The sequence below is a fragment of the Anolis carolinensis genome, chromosome 4 (assembly GCF_035594765.1).
Source record: "Anolis carolinensis isolate JA03-04 chromosome 4, rAnoCar3.1.pri, whole genome shotgun sequence".
Classification (NCBI taxonomy): Eukaryota; Metazoa; Chordata; class Lepidosauria; order Squamata; family Dactyloidae; genus Anolis; species Anolis carolinensis.
The window spans coordinates 217,749,611-217,769,130 of NC_085844.1; the positions used below are offsets into that span (position 1 = coordinate 217,749,611).

A 19,520-nucleotide genomic window follows, 5' to 3' on the forward strand; every position below is an offset into this window, starting at 1 on the left:
ATCGGAAGTCTTCTGAGGTTCCGTTCTGTTCCCAGGAACAGGACTAGTAAGTTCCCCTTACTATCTTTTCACACTTAAGTCAATTTTATTTTGACAGGCCTTTGAGAATTGTCATAGGACATACAGATAGTTTATACTGTTTTATGTCTCTTAAGAGAGCCAGCTTGGTGTAGTGGCATAAGTACTGGACTAGGACTGTGAGAGACCAGGGTTTAGATCCCCATTTGGTCATGGAAACCCACTGGTGAACCTGGGCAAATCACACTTTTTCAGCTTCAGAGGAAGGCAAGGTCCCTTCTGAAAAAAATTCTGCTATGAAAACCCAATGGTAAGTTTGCCATAAGCCATAAATGACTTGGAAAAATACAACAATACCAGACTCTGATTCTCTCAGGTTTAGAGGAAGGCAAAGGCAAACACTCTCTGAACAAATCTTGTCAAGAATAACCCCATGGTAAGTTCATCTTACGGTTGACAAGTCAGAAATAACTTGAAGGCACACAATAACAAAATGTGCTGGGTGTTATTTGATGTCTTTTCATTGCTTTTTTAAAAAACTTTTTTATAGTTTACTTGTAAATGTGTGTGCTGGTAGTTTCTAATTGTATTTGTTTCAATAGTTGGAAGGCACCTTGAATCTCAAACTGGAATATAAAGAACTCTAACAGTCGTCTTCATCAGCACTTCCATGTCTATTACTGCAGTTAATTTATCTGTCCGTCCGTCTCTCCCCCCCCCCCCCCCTCTCTATATATATTGTACACACACACACACACCTCTCCCGAAGGGGACTCAAAACAGTATTGAAACTGTTTTGTAATTTATTGTTGCAATAAATCTTAGAGTAAGATCATTTTTTTTAATAGTCAGTGAGATTGCCATGAGAAACAAATTTACCTGCATTATATCATTGTCTGTGTGAAGGTATTATTTGAGTCCCCAGGTTCAAAGCAGTTATTCAGCTAGCTCAAGCTCCTTGTAGCTGGTTCTTCACCAAGTGCCCAGGGAGCATTAAATTTGCAAGATCTTGCTATACAAAAAGGAAACAGGAAATCATTTTAAAAGGACAGGTTAAAATCTAAGTACAGTCACAAATACAATGACTACTCCTACTCCAGATCAATGCAGTGATATAATTATGTCTGAAATTATGGGAGGCCTACGTCTACCTGTTCCGTAACTCGTAAATAATCTGATATTATAAATCTTCACTGTTGTTGCTACAAAGGCATTCATAAGTACGAGTCCTGTCAAGGTGCAACATGAAACATTTTATTAGACTTGGGTGCTTCCAGATAAGGTTGTTATTAAAGAAAGAGGTTAAAGAACAATGTAAGTGAATGTAAGTGGTGTTGTGGTGTTTTAACTGAAAAGTTTTAATAGCATGTTATTGCATTTTATTGTTTTACTGAAGGAGTAAATAGTTTTAACAGTATAACAGAGTTGAATTTTATTTTAATATTCCTTTTTTGTATGTATTTCATTGTATCAATCTTTTTTAAATGATGGGAACTTTGAATCTAATTTTTGGGGGATGGTGGAGCAGGATAATAGTAAAATTATGATGGCGATGAAATCATTGTGCCCCATTCGTAAGATTTCACACCATGATGTCATCTGGAAATATTATATCAATTCATGTTTGAGGCAGGAAAATCACAGGATAAAACACTTCCAGAAGCAAAAATAATCTATTATGGGCAAGAGATCGTAGATTGCCTTTTGATTGGCAATAGGGGAAGCCGTCCATTGATGCATCTGCACTGTAGAATTAATGTAGTTAATGCACCACTTTAACTGCCATGGCTCAATGCTGTGGAATGGGGGACACGGAAAGAGCCTCCTCAAAGACTGAGTAAATAGAGTCGGGTGTCCCCTGGGCAACGTTTCTTGTAAACTGCTAATCTTTCCAACTCAAAAGTCTTGCTTTATATGCAATGCTTTTGACACAAAATAATGCTGTGAAATCACAGGAGCTATCATTTGGGGAGGCACCAGTACTCTTTGGAAGAGAAGACTAAATACTGTGTAAACTGGGATGTCAAACTCATTTTCACTGAGGGCCACTCAGCTTTATGGTTGCCTTCAAAGGGCAGTTGAATCCATGGATGGAGTATCCATGGATATAGAGGGCCAGCTATAATTTTTTTACATAGTGATCTTTAGTTTTTACCCAATTTTCATCTCCATATGGCAACTCTCATCACTACTATTGATTATCCACCATGCGGACTGGGGATAATAGGAATTGCAATCTAACAGCACTTGTGGTTCTGAGGTTGGAGAAAGGCTAAAGGAAATTTTAAAGTCTGGCACTATATCCACAAGCCTAGTACCCAACGTCAAACCCCACTATCCTGACTAAACAGAACTGCAGTCTTTCAGATGTTACTATATTACAACTCCCATCAGCGCTGTCATCATGTCTAATGATGAGGAATGCAGTAGGTGTAGTCCAGCATCTGGAGCGCCACTTAAAATGACATAGCGTGCCAGATTTGGCCCACAGGCCTTGAGTTTGACACATGTGCTGTAAACCTACAACTCCCAGGATTCCATTGCATTAAGCCATGGCAGTTAAAGTGGTATTGAACTGTATTTATTCTACGGTGTAGATGCACCCTGTGTTACACTCTAGTATAATGTGCTCATTTATCTTCATGTTAAATTAAAATGTCATAATAGGCAATCACTCATGGCTGAGTATGACTGTCATCCAAAAGTAGAATCTTAGTGGTGGGTCCGTACTGATTATATAAACTGGAAGCAATATCTATACATGTTAAGACTGCTTTCCCCAGAATATACCATGTACTTATGATAATTGAGACAACGTTATGTAATTCTTTGGAGCTTTGAATTAGTTAATTTAGTCTGTACCCATCATAATTTAGTGCCTTAAACCAATTAGTAAGCACGAACAACTGGGTGGGCTTTAATAAGTTTTATAGTCCTGTTTTTAAGGTAAAGGTAAAGGTTTTCCCCTGACGTTAAGTCCAGTCATGACCGACTCTGGGGGTTGGTGCTCATCTCCATTTCTAAGCCGAAGAGCCGGCGTTGTCCGTAGACACCTCCAAGGTCATGTGGCCGGCATGACTGCATGGAGCGCTGTTACCTTCCCGCCGGAGCGGTACCTATTGATCTACTCACATTGGCATGTTTTCCAACTGCTAGGTTGGCAGGAGCTGGAGCTAACAGCGGCCGCTCACACCGCTCCCGGGGTTTGAACCTGGGACCTTTCAGTCTGCAAGTTCAGCAGCTCAGCGCTTTAACACACTTTGCCACCGGGGCCACTCAAAATCTGCTATTTTAAACATATTTACCATTTAATCCTACTTGAAGCTTTGGGTTATTTTGGGTTCTTCAAAATAAACATCTGAACAAACATGGTTGGGTTTAAGTTTTTAGTTGCTTAATCACTTGAACATCATTATGGAGAATAGAAATATAAATGATTAAAACAAAATTTTAGTAATTTTAGTAATATTACACAAGTCTAAAGTCTGCTTGTAAGCATCTTACTAAATTAGAGAGAAAACACAGCGGGGAGCATGAGTTAAAAGTTACTTCTGGCAATCCTTGCAAGCATAGTAGAAGAACCAAAGCTATAGAACATTAATTCCACACCATATACGTGCCCTTGGAAGAACAACACTTGTAGGACTTTTTCAAAGGAGAAGTAAACAGTTGCTGAGAGCAGTGTGGTGTTATTTAGTACTGTTGCCAGTTATCAAAACTTGTCTGTATTTGACACATTAGTATTTTGGGACATGGTGACCTGTTGTTATCTTTCAGAGCCAGACTGTACTTCTATAATTACACAACACGGAGCACTGATCTTGCCCTCCTACCACATCACCTTTCCAGTAACTTCATTTAACTCTGCAAATATACTCTTCCCCATTTTCACAGATCTCACATATATTGTATTTACATTAATAGCAAGCTTTTAAACATGAACCACATCTTCCTCCTTTCTACTCTTCCAGTAAATATATATCTAAACAACAAGCTTAGACCATTTATTGCTCTGTCCTATTTAAATATCCATTTAGTACTGCTATAATGTAGATATCCTGCTCTAATCATGCAAATTGAAACGGTGCACCTGTCACCCGAATTTCTTAAAAGGTGTAGCTTTAGAAACACGGTCATCAAAATAACTAGACTTTTCCTGCACCCAGAGTGAAAAATGGAAAAGATAGAAAAATACAGAGAACTGGAGCTCCAGTGGTGCCACCAAAATGGAGGAACCCCGAGCAGTGACAGTACATTAGCTTTTATAGTTGCACAGTGCTATGCCACCTTTTTGAGGCTTCACTCAACCAAACAATTTCACATCATGATCCATGTCCCCATCCTGCGGCCTCTCATTGTCCAGTTATTATCAGTAGGAACCCTTCATCCAAACCCACCATGTACAAGACGAGTGCTGACGCCAATAGGCAGGGAAGTGTCCGGCAAGCCTTCGGCTTATCAAGGCTATCTGTATCCAGCAGGGTGAGTAGCGGGGTGCTCACACAACTATTCAAAAAACAGTGGGGCAATGTATTGTATAGAATATCTTTCATAAAAATGTATTCAAATATAAGTGTTGTTCATTTCTGTTGCGACACAAATGAGGTTAGGAATCTATTTATTATTATTATTATTATTATTATTATTATTATCTTTCTCTCACCCTGGACCTTCCACAGATATATAAACTTTTCTTGCTTAGTTTCCAATATACCTCACAACCTCTGAGGATGCCTGCCATAGAGGTGGGCAAAACGTCAGGAGAGAATGCTTCTGGAACATGGCCATACAGCCTGGAAAATTCACAGCAACCCAGTGATTCCGGCCATGAAAGACTTCAACAACACTATAATAACAAAACTTTATAACCCACAGTGTCTCCCCAAAGGGACTCATAGGTTGAAGCAATGATTTGATAGGTATTATTATTAGTATTCACTTTATGTATATCTCGCCTTTCTACCCATAGGGACTCATGGTGGATTGGTAATTTACTACACAAGTGAGAAAACCTAACTAACTTGTGACAGGCAGTTCCCAAGTTACAAACATCCAATTTACATATGACTCAATGGTTAAGAAAGGGGATGAGACAACAGGAAGTGAGAGAAATCTACCCCTAGGAAGGGAAATTCACTCCTGGAAGATTTATTATGGAGAAAAAGGGTCTCCACTGAAGCTTCATCACCAATCCGTATTTCCACAACATGCCAGATTTTTCAAAATCCATTATCACAGAGACAGAAAGTGAGGTGAAATCTTCTGAACAGGGGCAAAGAGAGCAAAATAAACACTACAGGAGTATTAATCCTTCCCTATGCTATCCATATATAGAGAGAGAGTTATAATTAAAATGTACATGTTCTGACTTACATACAAATTCAACCTAAGAATAAAACCTGGGGTCTGACTATATATGGTTTAGAGTAAAGTTAAATAGCTAAGAGTAGAGACATTACATGGCAATGAAGGTCTGAATAGTTAAAACAATGGTATTCCCCATAGTAACCTATGGATGTGAGAAGTAGACCATAAGGAAGGCTGAGCGAAGGAAGAGAGACGCCTTTGAACCGTGGTGTTGGAGGAAAATCCTGAGAGTGCCTTGGACCGCAAGAAGATCCAACCAGTCCATACTCCAGGAAATAATGCCCAGCTGCTCACTGGAGGGAAGGATATTACAGGCAAAGATGAAGTACTTTGGCCATGTAATGAGAAGACGGAAAAGCTTGGAGAAGATAATGACGGAAGGAAAATGAATCAGGAAGCTGAAAATGTTAAATAACCTCTGTGTTTCTGTCTGTATGTTGTATGTCTATGGCATTGAATGTTTGCCATGTATAGGTATAGGTAAAGGTTTCTATACAAACAAACGATAGTCTATGTACAAAGAAAATGTGTCCAAATGACATATATTGTTACAGTTCCCCGTACAAAGCTCAATTTGGCCGTACCCGACAAAATTAAAAGGAGCAACAGCTCTAACATAAAAGTTATTCAAGTCTGGTATTGGTTCCAATGTATATAGGCTTCAGGGATACAGTCAATGAAAATATCTTCCAAACAGATGATTGGTCGTGTTGCTGTATACTGGAATGAAGAAAATAATGATGGAGCACCGCTCTCAAAAAAGTCTTCGAAAGTAAAGTCCAAATAAAGTCCCAAGTCTACAGGGGTCCTGGGTATTTTTGACCCTGTTTCAGGGAGAAAATCCCCTTCTTCAGGAGTTGTTAAACTCAGCAACAATGAATTTCTATCTAAAACAAAACATAGAGTAACAAGTATTTTACCAGCAGTATTAACAGAAGTAAAGGTAACCCATATAACAGTATTATACTTACATAGTGCCTAATGCTTTCACTGAGTGACTCTGCTTGTGGTGATTTCAACTGCAAGTGATTCTGGAAGTTCATTCAAAGGTTTTTAAAGAGTACTTGAGGTTTAAAGGAAACAGCTAAAATTAAGTGATTCATTAAGTCCCTGAGGGGAAAAGGTTTTAAACTTAAAGATCCAGTACATTTCCCTTTGGGATCATAGTTTTTCCAAGTCCATGAAAGGTTTTTGAGAGATGCATTCCAGAGCACAAAATTTAAATGAGGTAGATCTTTAAGTTTAAAACCTTTTCCCCTCAGGGACATTTTCTTTGTACATAGACTATCGTTTGTTTGTATAGATACTTTACAAGTATTCTGGGACTTTGTATAGTAAAGGTAAAGGTTTCCCCTGACGTTAAATCCATGTCTGACTCTGGGGGTTGGTGCTCATCTCCGTTTCTAAGCCGAAGAGCCGACGTTGTCCTTAGACACCTCCAAGGTCATGTGGCCGGCATGACTGCATGGAGCGCCGTTACCTTCCCACCGGAGCGGTACCTATTGATCTACTCACATTGGCATGTTTTCGAACTGCTAGGTTGGCAGAAGCTGGAGCTAACATTGGCCGCTCCCGCCGCTCCCGGGGTTTGAACCTGGGACCTTTCGGTCTGCAAGATCAGTAGCTCAGCACTTTAACACACTTCGCCACCGGGGCTCCATGTATATGTGCATTGTAATCCACCCTATGTCCCCTTTGGGGTGAGAAGGGTGGAATATTAATACTGTAAATAAATAAATAAATAAAAAAGAAGAGGGGCCGACGAAGGGCAAGATGGGTGGATGGTATCCTTGAAGTGACTGGCTTGTCCTTGAAGGAACTGGGGGTGGCAACATCCGACAGGAAGCTCTGGAGTGGGCTGGTTCATGATGTCACGAAGAGTTGGAAGCGACTTAATGAATAAACAACAGCTAGTGCATAGCCACTTAGGGTCTTCCAAATGCTGCTAAACTCTCTTTCCTATCAACTTTTGCCAATTGACTTCTCTGCCAAAGCTTCAGGGAGGTTTCAAATTATTTTAAGATTCGTTTTATTATGAAGTCTCCAAAATTGAGTGTGTTTCTTGTAAAAGCAGTCATGCAGTATACCTAGAGGACATATTTTTGGTGCTTGGTGTAAACAACCTGAACGGAATTTTCACAAAATAAGTTCCTTAGGCCATTTTAGCGTGTATCTATCTACACCAGGCATGGGCAAAGCGGCTGAGGGGGAAAAGGAAGGGGCCTGAGGCTGTCAGGAATGGTGGGAGTTGAAATCCAAAACACCTGGAGACAAGGCCCAATTTTGCCCATGCCCAATCTACACTGTAAAATTAATACAGTTTGATCCCACTTTAAGTGTCCGGTTCAATAATATGGCATTTTGGGAGTTGTGATTTGCATGAGGCAGCAGTATTCTTTGGCAGAGGAAGCTAAAGGCTTTGTACCACAACTACTCCCATAGCACTGAGCCATGGCGATTCAATCGGTGTCAAAGTGCATTAAATCTACAGTGTAGAAATGATAGCAAGAACCAAAACTATTTATATGCTTGCGAACCTGAAAGCTGCGGCATAACAGCTGGGCAAAAGGTCAAAACTCTTCCTTCTGCGTCAACAGAAGCACAGGAAAACCCACAAGTCGAATCAGGCTCACCCAAATCAGCTGGTTTAGTTTTTCTCTCTCTCTTTCCGCAGTAGCCAATCAGAGAGAGCGTGAGCCTTCCCGAGGCCTGATGGGGCGTGTAGTCCTGTGCCCGCCCTCCTCCTTTCGCTTCTCCTGCGCATGCGCCCGCGCTGCCCGACTTTGGAGAGTCGCCGCCTCAGGTTGGACTTGGACTGGCTGCCATCTTAGGCGAGGAGCCGTCGCCTCTCGGGCTGGTAAGGAGGAAGTGCGCCTCGGGGCCGGAGGGGCAGCCGCGGAGGGGACGGTCTGGCGCGGTTGTGGGCCTGGTGGGAATGGGGCCTTTGGCGTGGACATCTTGATGGCTGTCCAAGAGAAGGAGGAGGAGGAAGCCCGAGGGAGTAGGCCTGGAGGCAGAGGGTCAGGGATGGGAAGAGCTAGGGCGCCTGTTGAAGAAGAAAGACCCGAAACCCTTGGCGCTCGTCGCTCTCCCCCAAAAGCACTGAGCCCCCTTCCACACAGCTGAACAATATCCCGCATTATCTGCTTTGAACTTGAATATATGGCAGTGTGGACTCAGATAACCCAGTTCAAATCAGATATTGTGGGATTTTCTGCCTTGATATTCTGGGTGCGTGAAAGGGCCCTAAGCCCCGCAGCTTTCTGGATTCTATTCTGAAGCATATCATTGCTTGGATGAGAGGCCCAATTTCTTTAATTGCTCCATTCTGCCTTCCCTCCATAATAGGCGATTGTTGTCCAGAGATATTATATATTATAATAGTAATGATGATGATTTTCATTTGTTTCCCGCCTCTCCTCACAGCTTATACTATAGTTAAAATACATAGCTGCTTTGAGTACCCTGTATTGAGAGAAAGGTAGGATGATAATGAAACGAATAATAATAACAGTAATGGTAATGATAAAATACATAGCTACTTTGAGTACCCTGTATTGAGAGATAGGTAGGATGATAATAATAATGAAGCTAATAATAATAATGACAACAGCAATGGTAATGATAAAATGCATAAAATACATAGCTGCTTTGAGTACCCTGTATTGAGAGAAAAGCAGGATAAGAATAAAGCCAATAATAACAACAGTAACGGTAATGATAAAATGCATAAAATACATAGCTGCTTTGAGTACCCTGTACTGAGAGAAAGGTAGAATAATAATAAAGCAAATAATAACAGTAATGGTAATAATAAAATGCATAAAATACATAGCTGCTTTGAGTACCCTGTGTTGAGAGAAAGGTAGGATAATAATAAAGCAAATAGTAACAACAGTAATGGCAATGATATCAATAGTAATAATAATCATAATAGTTGTATTTGTTACCTGCCTCTCCTCATGTCTCGAAGGCAGAGTACAGCATAGTTAAAATACATAACTACCCTCAGCCCCTGTATTTAGAGAAAGATGGGATAACAATAAAGCAAATAATAATTATGATAATTGTAGCAATGATAACACATTTTATTAGTTACCTGCCTCTCCTGAAGGCTCAAGGCAGAGTACAACATAGTTAAAACACATTAAATACACAGTTGCCTTGTATTGGGAGAAAGGTGGGATAAAAAATAAAACAAATAAATATACTGTAATAGTAGTAGCGATAGTAAGAATAATAGACTTCATTTGTTACCCGCCTCTCCTCATGGCTGAAGGCAAGATACTACATAGTTAAAATACATAGTAGCCCTAAGTCCCTGTATCATGAAAAAGGCAGGATTCTAGAAAATTGAATAAATATAATAATAGTAATAGTGGTGGTGGTGGTGATGATAATGATGATGATGATGATAATAATAATAATAATAATACACTATTTGTTACCTGGCTCTCCTCATAGCTCAAGCCAGGTACAATATAGTTAGGATATATAGGTGCCTTGAGTTCCTATATATGGAGGAAGGTGGGATAAAAATAAAGCAACTAAAGTAGATCAATTGTATATAGGCTATTAAAATGCATATGGTAAAAGATCTAGATATTAAAACACATTAAAATTATGCTTGGCAATAAGACATACATTGAAATTCATAGTCAAAATTGACTGGATCGATTTATTAGATCATTCATTGGTACACTTTAGAGACCCTAAGGTTCCCACATTCAGGACATTAAAGGGTGGGTACAGCATCTAATCCTTGTGTGGGTGGCTCTGTATAAAATACTAAATGTGGTTGTCGTTTGACAAAGGATGTGATTTTGGGGATCCCAGGCTTTTTATTTCACTTGCCAGTAGGTCTTTAGGTATCATTTTCTGTTCCTCTTCTGCTCTTTAATCTGCCACCTCTTCAGGATTTATTGGTATCAAAATATCTTCCTTATTCTTATTCCCTGTGGTTTGCGTGTGTCCCTGTCATCTAGTGGCCATATCAAAGCAGCACTAGCTACTACTTACTGGGAAATCCCGCCCATCTTTGGAAAGAAGCCAGTGGATAAATTGGTAGGTTTGTCTGAAGGGAAAACCCTGGATCAAATGCTCACCTAGCTGTGACACTTTGTGGGTGTTCTGTGAATATATGGAATGCCGTGGAGTTCTATTAAACTGTGACTCGGCTTGGCACATTGCCCTGTTTATTTACAAACAATCTCCCCTTGACATTGTTGTTATGTTTATCCTTTCAAGGAACCTACTATATCACTCTACTTTCTGCATGAACAGTGAACTGGTTTTTGCTGGGTGCACTCTTGTGTCCTTCCTGTCATCTCACAGGTTTATTGTGACGCTCTAGCGACTAAATAGCCTAAAGGCTATTTGTCTGATCTTGGAAGCTATGTGGGGTCAGCTCTGATGAATACTCAGATGGGAGACTGCCAATAAATACCAGGGGCTGTAGGCTATATTTCAGAGGAGGGAACTGGCAAAACCACCTCTTGAGTATTCCTTACCTAAGAAACCCCTATAGAATTCAGGGGGTTGCTATGAGTCAACAGGCAATTTGAGGGCACATATATACACACAAAATGCTGCTTTGAGCTCTTAAGAGTACAAGAGAGTGAAAAATATAGTCCAGTGCATTGTAATATTGTTACACTGACATTAAGGCTTCACTGCTGTTGTTTTGTTTGAAGGAAAAAGGTAGAATTTCCTTTTGGTTTAGGTACAGTTTGGATAGTTTGTACTCCTTCTTTTACAAGATTGGGAATTGTTTGGAGAGAATTCAAGCATTTTGTAAATGATTTCAATGTGAGGTTTTTCAGAGTTCTTATACTAATAGTAATAATCTCAAAGAACAAATGAGTCATAAAAGAAATAAATGTGAATGTGTTGTTTGAAATGAAAGCAGGGAAAAAGTCTTAATGGCAACCAAAGCAATTCCAACAATGCTTGTTCAGATGTTAGCTCGACTGATCTGGTGTTTTGTAGTTGGGAGAGCGAAGAGCTTGGTGGAAATCTGCCCTGCCATAACCCTTAAAGGGCATTGAGGAACAACGTTTCTGTGGGTTTGTGGTGGTTTACAGTGCCACAAGGCTAAATAACTTCCCACAGTTGTCCACCCCTGCTCTATCTGATTGGAATCAAATGTGCCAGTGTCTCAAGTCATTTCCAACTTATGATGCCTCTAAGGCAAACTTGTTATTAGATTTTCTTAGCTGGATTTATTCAGAGCAGGGCTGTCCTTGTCTTTCTGTGAGGCTGAGAGAGTGCGATTTGCCCAAAGTCACTCAGTTGGTTCCCATGGCCAAGCAGGGGTTTGAACCTTAGAGTTTTGGTCCAATGCTAAATCATTAAACTCTTATTTACCCTGTTTCCCCGAAAATAAGACATCCCCTGAAAATAAGACCCAGTAGAGGCTTTACTGAACTGCTAAATATAAGGCCTCCCCCAAAAGTAAGACGTAGCAAAGTTTTTATTTGGAAGCATACCTGCCAAACAGAACACCAGAGCATGCAGGATCGGTAAATGTATGTGCCATAGATTGTTGTACATTTAAATAATGGTAGTAACAAGAAATTCTTCATAGGATTCACAGTTTGTCTGGCTATGCTGGTTTGTGATGACAACTACTGTACAATATATAATACATGTTCATTTTTTTGGTTTAACAATAAATGTGAATTCTTCTTCATGGAAAAATATGACATCCCCCGAAAATAAGACGTAGCGCATCTTTGGGAGAAAAAATTAATATAAGACAATGTCTTATTTTCAGGGAAACATGGTAATTACTTTTTGTATTTGTGGAGTGATGGGTAGACCTCTTTTTGTTTTTTTAAAAATAGATTTGTTTGTGGAATTATAGGTCAGTAATATACCATACCAAATTATTTTGAAATGTTTTACATGGTGTTTTTTTTTTTTAAGTTTGGCTTGATTTATTTAGGAAAAATATTTCTGTGCTATTCTTCTTTAACAGCATTCCACAAAGTGCAAAATTTGTAGTGACCAATCATAAACTGGAAATTTGTGGGGGGGGGGGGGGAGGAGAAATGTTTTACATGTATGATGACAATTTGGATATTCTTCCCCTCCCTGATGATTTTGACAAACTAGCACTTTGGCCCAGGTTTTTCTAGATTTTTTTCAAGATTTTATCTTTTGTCCTTGAATGTGATTTTTATAATTTGTCTTTATTGTTATTTGATCTGTTTTTTTGCTTTGTTTTATTGTTGTGGACTGAGCTTGGCCCCATGTAAGCCGCCCCGAGTCCCTTCAGGGAGATGGATCAGGGTATAAAAATATTATTATTATTATTATTATTATTATTATTATTATTATGATGCTCGTAGTACAATATGTTTTAAAAATGTATTTTATGTCATTTGATTTTCAACCATGTCTTATGCAGCTAATATTTCCTTTATTTGCTGTGGATGTGGAATGCTGTGGATGTAGCCTACCTGGATTTCAGTAAGGCCTTCGACAAAGTCCCCCATGACCTTCTGGCAAACAAACTAGTAAAATGTGGGCTAGACAAAACTACGGTTAGGTGGATCTGTAATTGGCTAAGCGAACGACCCCAAAGGGTGCTCACCAATGCGTCGTCTTCAACATGGAAAGAAGTGACAAGTGGAGTGCCGCAGGGCTCCGTCCTGGGCCCGGTTCTGTTCAACATCTTTATTAACGACTTAGACGAAGGGTTAGAAGGCACGATCATCAAGTTTGCAGACGACACAAAACTGGGAGGGATAGCTAACACTCCAGAAGACAGGAGCAGAATTCAAAACGATCTTGACAGACTAGAGAGATGGGCCGAAACTAACAAAATGAAGTTCAACAGCAAGATGCAAGATACTTCACTTCGGCAGAAAAAATGGAAATCAAAGATACAGAATGGGGGACGCCTGGCTTGACAGCAGTGTGTGCGAAAAAGACCTTGGAGTCCTTGTGGACAACAAGTTAAACATGAGCCAACAATGTGATGCGGCTGCTAAAAAAGCCAATGGGATTTTGGCCTGCATCAATAGGGGAATAGCGTCTAGATCCAGGGAAGTTATGCTCCCCCTCTATTCTGCCTTGGTCAGACCACACCTGGAATACTGTGTCCAATTTTGGGCACCACAGTTGAAGGGAGATGTTGACAAGCTGGAAAGCGTCCAGAGGAGGGTGACTAAAATGATTAAGGGTCTGGAGAACAAGCCCTATGAGGAGCGGCTTAAAGAGCTGGGCATGTTTAGCCTGCAGAAGAGAAGGCTGAGAGGAGACATGATAGCCATGTACAAATACGTGAAGGGAAGTCATAGGGAGGAGGGAGCAAGCTTGTTTTCTGCTGCCCTGCAGACTAGGACATGGAACAATGGCTTCAAACTACAGGAAAGGAGATTCCACCTGAACATCAGGAAGAACTTCCTCACTGTGAGAGCTGTTCGACAGTGGAACTCTCTCCCCGGGGCCGTGGTAGAGGCTCCTTCTTTGGAGGCTTTTAAGCAGAGGCTGGATGGCCATCTGTCGGGGGTGCTTTGAATGCGATTTCCTGCTTCTTAGCAGGGGGTTGGACTGGATGGCCCATGTGGTCTCTTCCAACTCTATGATTCTATGATTCTATGATTTTTTGAAATCTGTTGCTTATGGAGATTGCTAAACTGTAAAGTTGCAGGTCCATGAATACCAGGCAATACGTCCTATTGACTACACAAAAGAAATATACAGAAGTGTTTAATTTCTAGCAGTTGTTCTGGAAAGGGTTTCTATTGTTTAGATATCTTGGGCTAATAGTTTATTGAGAGTTGTCAAAAATTAATGAGAAAAATATTGATATTACTTTCAATTGTATCCACTTAGAAAATGTATTCATAATTCATACTATGCCTTGTTCATTTATATGCAAGGATGTATGCAAATGCCCTTAAGCTACAAATTTAAACTTTGAGGTGCACAAAAGTTCACTTCTGGCTTTTAAAAATGGATATTTTTTTAAAAAATTAATCAGCGCTTGGGAGCTAGCTTGTTTAAAGGGGTAATTGAAGCTCTGGGAGGATTTTATTTCCTTTCTTTTGCCAGATAGTATAGTCTTGGAAGTGTGGAAGAAGTCAAGGGCTGCAATAAATAAAAAAAAAATGTGTGAGTTGACATGGCCCCAGGACCACTCCTGATCTGAAGGAAACATTTAAAGCTGTTGTAATTATTAGATCTCAAGCAAATGGACTTGTAGTTTGATGTTACAGTAGAGTCTCGTTTATCCAACATAAATGGGTCGGCAGAATGTTGGATAAGCAAAAATGTTGGATTATAAGGAGGGATTAAGGAAAAGCCTATTAAACATCAAATTACATTATGATTTTACAAGTTAAGCCCCATACAACATGTTTTACAACAAATTGACAGAAAAAGCAGTTCAGTACATGGTAACGTTATGTAGTAATTACTGTATTTACGAATTTAGCACCAAAACATCGCAATTTATTGGAAATATTGACTACAAAAATATTGACTACTAAAAGGCAGACTGTGTTGTAAAATACAGAATGTTGGATAAGTGAAGGTTGGATAAGTGAAACTCTACTATACTAAGAAGTCAATCCAATGAAGTCAGCCATGACTCGCTTATTATTTTGTGTATAAGATTTGAAACCTTATAGCAGTTCTTTTTGGAGTCTAATGTAGAGGACCAACATGTCACACACCCCGTGTGTCAGGGATGGTACATGTTTATGCCTGTTCACTACATTTGTTTCCTTTTTTCATGGAAACTGCAGTGATTGACAGCTGATGGGTCCTAGACCAGCACCAGTCCAAGGACCCCTCATTTGGAATAGTAGTGCTTTATCTACAATCCTATGTGTAGTTGCTAGACATTTCAGACAAGCCTACTCCTTGGTCAGTTGCACATGGGAAGGTAGAATCATAGAATCATAGAGTTGGGCCATCTAGTCCAACCCCCTATTATGAATGAAAAGCACAAAGTCTCCCTGACAGATGGCCATCCAGCCTCTGTTTAAGAGCTTCCAAGGAAATAGCTTCCACCTTGTCTTGATTTTTCAAGATTAGGAAGGAATTGAGAGTTACTGCCCATAGTATGATACCGTTAAGACAACTTGGAAATATACTGTCCTTCATAATTGTGTTGAGGATATTGTGAGTTAACTTGCCAGTATGTAAATAGGACTATAAGAAAGGTTTTGATGACTTTTTTTTAAAGCTTAGGGGCTTAAAAAGCCTTGTATTCTGAACAGTATGGACAAAGTCGTGGACTGATAGTTCAAGCTGCTAACTCAATTCTGAGAAACAACACTATGAGACATATGTTTTTTTGTTTTGTTTTTTTAGCTTTGCATGGTCATTATTTTTTATTTTGTAAAGAAACAACACATTGAAAGTGATGGAACAATATATTGATAGGAAAGTGAGGGAGGTGAAAGGGTTCTGAAAGCAGGTGAAGAGAGAAAAATGGAGGGGGGGGGGAAGAAAGAAAAGAAGAGTAAGAAGAAGAAAAAAGAATTTAAAAAATTCATATACCTCACAACCTCTGAGGATGCCTGCCATAGATGTGGGCGAAACGTCAGGAGAGAATGCTTCTGGAACATGGCCACACAGCCTGAAAGACATACAACAACCCTGTGATCCTGGCCATGAAAGCCTTCGACAACACATTTAAAAAATTGGTTGACTTCCCATCTTGACCTCGGAGTTTTCTCTTTCGTTGATTACATATTGGTACTTTCCCTTAGTCTCTTTTGCTTAAACCGTTTTATATTGTAGATAAGTCTATCGTGAAGTCCATTCTTCTTTTTATCAAGAATTTTATGAAGTTTGTCCAGTCTGTTTTATTTTTACCCTCTCTTATTTTTTGTGTTAGCTTATCCATTTGTATCATGTCCAAGATTCTGATTAACCATTCCTCGGGAATAGGAAGTTTTTTCCCTTTCCAGACTTTCGCTATGAATTAGTCTCCTGTATGCTGCATGTTGATTTTAATGATTGATTTTTATTGATGCTGATGTTTTTATTGGGATAATTGTGTTATTGCTCTGTTACTGCTATTTGATTGTTGTGTCGGGCAAGGCCCCATGTAAGCCGCCCCGAGTCCCTTCGGTGAGATGGGGCGGGGTATAAAAATAAAGTTATTATTATTATTATTATTATTATTATTATTATTGTTAGTCTGGCCGCTGTGCTTATGTAGATAAATATTCTGTCCTCATTTTTTTAAAATTTTGAATTTGTAAAACTTAGTAAATACATTTCAGGTTCTAATTTAAATTTGATTCCTATGATTTCATGTGTTATTTGTTGTACTGTCTTCCAAAATTCTTTTAATTTCTCGCAGGTCCACCATTGATGATAAAATGTCCCAATTTTTTCCCACATTTCCAACATATATTATATTTTTTTTATTAAATTTTGATAATTTTTCTGGGGTGTAATACTATCTGTATTGCATCTTGTACCAGTTTTCTTTAATATCTGTTGCAGCTGTATATATTAGTTTCTCTTTCCAAATTTTTTCCCATTGTTCCAAATTCAAACTATGGCCTATGTCTTTTGCCCATTTTATCATACATTCTTTTATGTACTCCTCTTCTGTTGCCCATTCTAGTAGTTGCTGGTATAATATTTTTATTAACTTTTGGTCTTTTTTCATTATAATTTCCCATGTTCCCCATTCTTGATTGAATCCCTTTTTAGCATTTTCTTTAAAGCTTATTTGTAATTGATAATATTGGTACCATGAAATTTGTTTATTTGTTTGTGTAATTTCTGTATGAGTTTTTATTTTGTACTCATCAATCTTTTTAAATATTTGTTGGTATGTTAACCAATTCTCTCTACTAAAATCTCTGTTATGTTTAGCTTCTATGGGGGAAATCCAGAGGGGGGTTTTTACTATAAAATCTATCTTTGTATTTTTCCCATACTTTAATTAGAGAAACTCTTATGAAGTGATTACTAATGTTTTTTTCTGTTTTTCTTTTATCATACCAGATATAATTGTGCCATCCAGATCTAAGATCATGGCCTTCTAAATTTAATAATCTACTGTTTTTCAAAGTTGTCCAATCTTTTAACCAGATTAAGCTGCATGCTTCATAGTAGCATTTTAAGTCTGGTAAACCCATTCCTCCTCGTGTTGTGTCGTCTCTTAATAAATTTGAATTGATTCTGGCTTTTTTTATTTTTCCATAAAAATTTATATCTTTGGTCCATATTTTAAATACATGATTAGTTCTGATGATTGGTAGGGCTTGAAATAAGTATAATAATTTTGGTAGGACCATCATTTTTATAATTGCGATTCTACCCCTTAAGGAAATATTTGGGAATTTCCATTTTTCTAGATCTGTTTGTATTTTTTCCATGTTGTTTTGTAGTTATTTTTTAGTAATTTTGAATTATTTGCCGTGAATTGTATTCCTAAATATTTAATACTTTTAACTATTGTAAGTCCCGATATCTTTTGTAATTTCTCATTTTTCTTTTTGTCCATGTTTTTGGTTATTATCTTAGTTTTCTCTTTATTTAATTTAAAACCAGCCAAGTTTCCAAAACTTTCAATTTTTTCGATCCAGCAATTTAGGTTTTTAAGTGGATTTTCAATTATACAGACCACGTCATCTGCATACGCTCTAATTTTATGACAATTGGTTTTTATTTTTAACCCCTCCAGAGTTTTGTCCTCTTTTATTTCTTTTATTAGGGTTTCCATTATGATTATAAATAGTAGAGGAAACAGGGGGCAGCCTTGTCTTGTGCCTCTTTTTATATTAATTGTTGATTTGCTTTCTTTACCATTTAATATAATTGTTGCCTCTTGGTTGGAATAAATTGCTTTTATTGCATTTTGAAAGTTTTGTCCTATGTCCAATTCTTGAAGTAATATGAATAAGTGTTCCCAATTTATTTTATCGAACGCTTTTTCAGCGTCAGTAAATAATAGGGCCAGAGACATATGTTTTGAAGTGTTTTTAATTTTTATACTTCTGTGTTTGAGAATTTTACCACGTGATTATCTTATAAATGGGTGTAAGATCCAAAGACAGAAAAAATTCCTTTGTCCAAAATCAAGCCAGGCTTATTCTGGCATGGGGATAGGGAAGAGGGAGTAGTTGCTTTTCTATAACCTTGGACCTTTTTTCCCCTTGTTTTATTTTTTAATGTAACATAGAATCATAGAATCATAGAATAGTAGAGTTGGAAGAGACCTCATGGGCCATCTAGTCCAACCCCCTGCCAAGAAGTAGGAAAACAATTTTTCCTCTATTGGTTGTGATGGGAGAGAAATTACGTACACCAATTCTGTGTCTGACCATATGTTTCCTCAACTCTGAGAGAGCATCAGAAGAATGGGAAGGGTGTGGATCCTCTGAATCCATACTCATGAACCTGACATACCCATGGAATACTCCTTTTTTCCTCTACTGATGCTGGAGTAGCAAATGCCATTGTTTCTGAAGCAGCTGGCAGGATGTGCCACAGAAGGAGGGGAACATCCCTCTATGGCACCAAAATGCCTTCCGGTAGTCATAGGCTTGCAGCCAAAGACACTTGACAGGTATTCAGAGACCTTGTTGATTAGGCAGCATGCTGTTTCTTGAGATGTTTGATTTCAGTATGTTTTAATTGGCTGGAATCCTGCTGAGGCTTTACATTCATGTAGCTGACCTGTGCAGTTGGGTTGAACATTTTAACATTTTACATGAGGATATCTTTGACACCTTCCTGTACAAGTCTCTAACCAAGTTGTGAAATAGCTCGCCATGCTCCTGGAATTATGTGAAGGTACAGTCCCCCAAATCAAGCTTTCCTGTTTCTCTTCAGCATCTAGAGAAGTTATACTGGTGCACATTGATAGGGTATCAAGCATTTTGCATGTTTTAGCGAAAGCATAATTTCATTGAAGATTATACCTGTTAGAATGTAGAGAAGAACATACATTAACTTGCTAAGCATGCAAAGTGGCATTTTTGTTTCTTGTTTCTCGTAATGTATATTTACTATATATTACATATAGTTTTAATCTACAGTAGAGTCTCGCTTATCCAAGCCCCACTTATCCAAGGTTCTGGATTATCCAAGCCATTTTTGTAGTCAATGTTTTCAATATATTATGATATTTTGGTGCTAAATTCGTAAAT

General features: G+C 38.6%; 1 protein-coding gene and 1 long non-coding RNA gene across 3 annotated transcripts in view; one reads left to right on the forward strand and one right to left on the reverse strand.

Moving 5' to 3' along the window:
- Positions 1–5,911: 5,911 nt before the first annotated feature.
- On the reverse strand, positions 5,912–8,023 carry LOC134298461 (uncharacterized). Its single transcript, XR_010005558.1, has 2 exons — positions 7,923–8,023; positions 5,912–6,272 (listed from the first exon to the last, which is right to left on the reverse strand). It is a non-coding gene; the product is annotated as an uncharacterized LOC134298461 (long non-coding RNA).
- Positions 8,024–8,131: 108 nt separating this feature from the next.
- The window catches only part of itch (itchy E3 ubiquitin protein ligase), a 62,684-nt gene continuing 51,295 nt past the window's right edge, over positions 8,132–19,520 (forward strand). For both annotated transcript variants that reach the window (XM_008110004.3, XM_008110005.3), the window contains exon 1: positions 8,132–8,242. The gene's annotated coding sequence lies outside the window, so the exon portion shown is untranslated. The remainder of the gene's footprint in view (positions 8,243–19,520) is intronic.